Source organism: Echinops telfairi, unplaced genomic scaffold (genome assembly GCF_000313985.2).
Source record: "Echinops telfairi isolate 266 unplaced genomic scaffold, ASM31398v2 ScPeMD7_1713;HRSCAF=2227, whole genome shotgun sequence".
Classification (NCBI taxonomy): domain Eukaryota; kingdom Metazoa; phylum Chordata; class Mammalia; order Afrosoricida; family Tenrecidae; genus Echinops; species Echinops telfairi.
Window position 1 is genome coordinate 1,804,610 of NW_022105611.1, and position 5,841 is coordinate 1,810,450.

The following is a 5,841-nucleotide window of genomic DNA, read 5'->3' on the forward strand; positions in this document are numbered from 1 at the left end:
TTTGGGTCCAGCAGCGTTGTAATCATCTCAGTGCTGGCAGGGGTCTCTCTGTGTGGCTTTTCTGGCTTCCGAGGTCTGGTTGCATCCATGTGGCTTGTCTTCTGCAATCCCAGGGCGTAACAGAGAGAGGTGTCTTCCGCCTCCAAGGAGGAAGTACCAGATTTCCCAGAATTCTCAGGAGAAGGCCATGACCACACAGAGGCCTCATTGGCTATGATCTGATTGACAAGCTAGACTCCACCCCTACACTCTTAATCCTCAAATTGACAAACGATTATATATCTACCACACAGGGTAATGGAGTTCCCTTCAGATTTATTGAGAAGTTCGTGAGCAAGTCTAGGGCCACTGATGAGGGATACTTTGCCGTTCTCTTCATAGATTCTGCTTTTCAGATGTCACCAAAGAGAAGTGACAACTGAGTTGGAATTGAGTTGATGGCTATAAACGCCAACAAGAAGTCCTTGGGTGGAGCAGACCATTAAGTGCATGGTCGTCTGAATCCACTCAGAGGTACCTTGAAAGCAAGGCCTGGCAATCTACTTCTGAAGGATCCTGGCCATTGAAACCCCTATCGAGCCCAGTTCTACTCTGAAATGAATAGTTAACAAGAGTCAGAAGCAACTAGCTGGCAGCCGGTTTTCTGGAGCCCCGGTGGTGTCGTGGTTACACATTGGGCTTTGGTTTATGTGACCAGCAGTTCAAAACCACCACCAGCTCCTCAGGAGAAAGACTGGGCTTTCTATTCCTGTAAACAGTCACAGTCTCAGAAACCCACAGGGGTCGCTGTGAGTCAGCATTGAGTGGATGGCAGTGAATGAGGTTTTCTGGTGCTGCACAAGATCTCTTTAAAGTGTTCAAGAGCAAGGAAGTTACGTTGAGAACGATGGTGTGCCTGACCCAAGGCATGTTGTTTTCAGTCACCTCACATACATGTAAAAATTGGATATTGAATAAGGAAGTTTGAAGAAGAATCGGTGCATTTGAATTAGAGTGCTGGCGAAGAATGTTGAAAATACCATGGACTACTCAAAGAATGAGCAATTATATCTTAAAGAGGTATAGCTAGAATACTCCTTAGAAGCAAGGGTAGCAAGGCTTTGCCACATACACTTTGAACATGTTATTAGGAGAGACCAGTTCCCGAAAGGACTTCATATTTGGAAAAGTTGAAGGAAGACCCTCCGTGAAGTGGGTTGACACCGTGGCTCCAATAAAGCCACAATTGTGAGGCTGGGGCAGGACTAGGAGGTGTTTTATTCTCTTGTGTCCAGGGCTGCACTGGGTCAAAAGCTAGTCGATGGCACTGAGCTACAATAACATGCACCTAGCAGCGTGCCTATGCTTAGAATATATTATTTACTATATAAATAGTTAATAGAATGATACCTGGCACATTGCAGACTTTTAATGGATATTTTTGCTTATTTTTCATCTAATTATTTAGACTAGGCAATAGTCTAGTCATTGTGAATTTTACACTAAAAAGAAAAAAAAAGATTAACACATATTATAACTACTATTGTGTAACATGTGATTTTATATTAACCATATAACCATATAAGATTAACCATATAAGATAGGTAAATAATTTCATTTTTTAGATGAGGACACTGGAGCTCAGAGAAATTAACTGGGAAGATGTCAAACAGGTAGGAACATAGAAAATCTAGTTGTGAGGAACACACTCCCAGATCTCTTTGGCTTTTAAACTCACATGTTTTCTATGTATTATTACAGCTCCAGACAGTTTTAAAATTTGGAAAAAGCTGTCTGCCTTCCTCTGGACATGTTGCTTACCCTCTGCAACTGAACAGAGTTTCTGAGTGAACAGCTGTTAGGCAACTGGAAGCCAAGGAGAGCTGAGAAATCCCCAAATAATCCATTACCCCAGTTAATGGGACCCTGCACAGAAATTGTTAGACTGTCACAAGCTGACTCTGGAACCGTGACATTATATACTGTGTGCAGTGTCCTTTCATGTATCTAAATGATAATCCTGCTAGAGACACTTCAGCATGCCCTTTCTGGTCAAGGGTCTGGCCAACTTGCTCCCTGCTAACAGTACATGTTAACATTGGTGATGTATGAGAAGATTCTCCTTGCACCCCATCCACAAGCTGCTCCTTTCTGCTTGCTCCAGCCTCGGGCTTCCTTTCTCTGAAGACTTAGTGTGCTGACATCTTCCAGGACTTTTAGCCACAGCTGAAAAGTATATAAGTGATGGTGTATCATGGGTTGTACAGAAAGTGTCCTGTCTTTGATGTTTACCAAAATGCCCCTTCTACTTTGCAGGCTTCCTCGGTCTTTCCAAGAATTACTTACTTTCTACTCTGAGCCCATATGATTTTGCCTAGCCCAGTTGATAGGTAGGATGGCAGCCTTGTTCTAGGACAGGACAAGGAGAACATCCTGAAAACTTCACTCACTTCTTACGGCTTCCGGAGCATTCATTTGCATCTAGCCGGAGCTCCGTGACGGCTTGAGGTGCTCAATGGGATTAAATGAGCTATTTTGGGAGAGGTGGAATGAAAGGCCCCAGTGCTGTTTCACTTTGAATCCATTTAGGATAATTGGCCAGAGCTGTACACAGCTGTCAAGGGGTGGGCTGGGGTGGGGGGTTTCCATGTCATTCTGCAAAGAGATAAAGCAAACTCAAGGTATACATTTTCCATCTGGGGATGGTCAGTCACTGATTGTGGGGTAACTTGTCCAAGTTACCTTCTCTCTGGGTGACCCAGTTTCTACATCAGTGAAATGATGTGCTTATCGCGAGGGGCCAACTCACATTCATCACGTTGATTCGGACTCAGCAGCCTAGGGTCTCCAAGGCTGTGAATCTTTACTGGAACAGAGAGCCTCTCTTTCTCACTCAAAGCCGATGGCGAGTTTGAACTACTAACCTTTCAGTTGGCAGTCCAGGACTTACTCACCAGAACCATCAGGGTTACCTCGTTACCTACGGGGACCGCACCTGTAATACACTGAGCACTGAGCACACTCCCTGGCATAGACTCCTCAATGGATGCTCAGCCCTCCCTGCTCAGTTTTTTTTTTTATTATTCTTGCAACACTTTCAGATTGATGATACTCTCCCTCATTACACAAAAGAAATTACGACAACAACTAACGCTTATTGGGTGCAGTCTTTTATTCATTTTTTACAGTAAGCTTGTGGGGGAGGAACTGAAATTCAAACTTATTGCTGATGAACTTCCAAAAGGCTTCTTTCTTTCGATTGTGACAAGCTGTCTGTAAGGAATGATTGCTACTTCAGAATTTCACTCAGTCTTCTTAAAATACTTCTGCACTTCAAATAAAACACCTCGCTTCAGTTCTAAATCTGGGGGATCAGAGTCTCCCTGCAAGGCTGCAGTGTGTTCTCTGCATTACTGAAACCTCAGGCACACAGGTCCTTACTCCCAGGCATGTGCATTTCAGTGTTGGGTGGCTGGGTAGCCACTCTTTACCCCATCTCTAGGGGGCTTGGGATTCCCCTAGGTGAATGAGGGTTGCAAATGTCAGTGTTTTGGGGCCAAGATTTGTTGCTAATATGAATATATCAGCACATTACTCTCCCCTCCCCACTCCCAAATAATTAGAAACCGTGTGCAATTGGCTTTATTGAATGCATACATTTCAAGCCCTGACCTGGCATTTTGTTATGAAGAAGATATGGATTTTAACTGTATTTCCTTGCTGGAGGTAACTGATGACAGAATAAAAATTATTGAATGTTACTTTTAAAGGAAATTCTAATGTGAATAGATAGGGCCAAAGCAAAACCTTCTGATTGGAAATTGGACCCTTGCCAGTTCTTGAATTCTGAGAGAGATCTGGGACCTAGGGGAAAAACAGGCAAGTTATAAAATAAGATTTCCTTCTTCTTTCATTTTGTTTCTTGAAATGTAACATTCCCATGTAGTCCTTTATGTGTTTGATCAGATCAAAGCTGACTTAGATACAGCTTCTAAAACATTCAAAATATTTTGCTCAATAACCTAGAAAGGTCATTTGCACTTCAGTGGGTACAATAGCCAGATATTTCAGAGGTATTTTCTAAGCTTTCCCCCCCAAATCCATGCTAATCCCTGATAAAGTTTTCATCAATCTACAGCAAACATGAATAAAAGTAAACTCAATATGGCATCATTTTTCTATGAAATGGAAATCATTCTAAGGGCCTAGCTTCAGTGGCACTGGGGCTAAGCACTCTTCTATTAATCAATAGGTCAGTGGTTCAAGTCCACTGGTGGCTCTAGGGGAGAAAGATGTGGCAGTCAACTTTACAAAGATTTTCATCCTTGAAATCTTTTTAGGGAGATATTCATTCAGTCCTGTAGTCTCATTGTGCATGGGAATGGACAGTGAAGGCAGTGAATTCATGCTCGATTATTTTAAGGAGCCCTGGTACTGCCACTGCAGTTAAGTGGTTGTCAACCAACAGGATGACAGTTCAAACCCAACCAGCTTCTCTGTGGGGATAAGAGCTCATGGTGATCTCATTTCCAAGCGATGAAAGCCTAGACAATTTTAGTGGTACATGATAAAGGAAGTCACTATGAGTCAAATTGACTTGGCAGCACCGACAAACAGAATCTTCTCTTTTGAAAAATGACTTTTACAAAGTTTGCTGTTGAAATGTCCCTTTTGTTAAGAAATGAAAGTGATAATAGACTGAAATTTTCTCTTTTTCTTGGCAAGATTCAAATGGATAACTCTATCTCTGACTATTTTACAATTATTCTTAATTTACTGGCCTGTGTAAGGTGAGTCAGGCCACCAATGGGGCAGTCGGCAGAGCACAGATTTTGGAGTCAGAAGTTCCTGGGGGCCCATCCTTCAGTTCAGTGCCGACTCACAATGAACCCGTGAACAACAGAAGAAAACACTGACCAGCTGGCTTCATCCTCATCTCCTTGTGATGTCTGGGCCCATTTTTGCAGCCACTATGTCAGTCCATCTTGTTGAGGGTCATCCTCCTTTTTGCTGATCCTCTACTTTACAAGCCTGATGTCTTTCTGCAGACACTGATCCATGCTAATAATGGTTCCAAAGTCTCTGGGAAAAAGTCTTGCCATTTTCATTTCTAAGAAGCAGTTTGGTGGTACTTCCAAGATAGACTCATTCTTCCGAGAGTCCATGGTATTGTCAATATTATTTGCCAACATCATAATACAAAGCCACAGATTCTATTTTAGGATCCCTTATTCATTGTCCAGATTTACATGCATAGGAGGTCAACACTATGAATGACGACACTATGAATGGATTCAGCTACACCGTAGTCTTCAAAGTGAGATCTTTGATTTTGAACACTTGAAAGAAGTATTTTGCAGTAGATTTGCCCAATACAGTATATCATTTTATTTCCTGAAAGCTACTACCATGGGTATGAGTTTTAGACCCAAATAAAATTAAATCGTTGGTAACTTAAATCTTTTCCCTGTTTATCATGATGCTACTTATTGATCCAGTGGGCAGGATGTTTGTTTTATGTTGAGAGGCAATCCATACTGAGGTGATATTCTTTGATCTTCTTCAGTAAGTGCTTCAAGTTCTCTTTACTATCAGCAAGCAAGATAGTGTCATCTGCATATTGTGGGTTGTAAATCAATCTTTCTCCAATCCCAATGCAAGATTCTTCTTCATGTGGCTCACCGTCTTGATGTAATCGATCGGACTGAATAAGTGTGGAGAAAGGATACAATCCTGTCCCACACCTTTCCTAAGTTTACACCACTCAATGTCCTTTAGTTCTCTCCCAATGATTGCTTCTTGATTTATGCTACAGGCTCCACAGAAGCACAATTCCATGTTATGGAATTCCTTTTCTTTGCA

The 5,841-nt window shown here is 42.1% G+C and overlaps 1 pseudogene; it reads right to left on the reverse strand.

Moving 5' to 3' along the window:
- Positions 1-1,476: 1,476 nt before the first annotated feature.
- Positions 1,477-5,841, reverse strand: part of LOC101639235 — a 6,297-nt pseudogene continuing 1,932 nt past the window's right edge.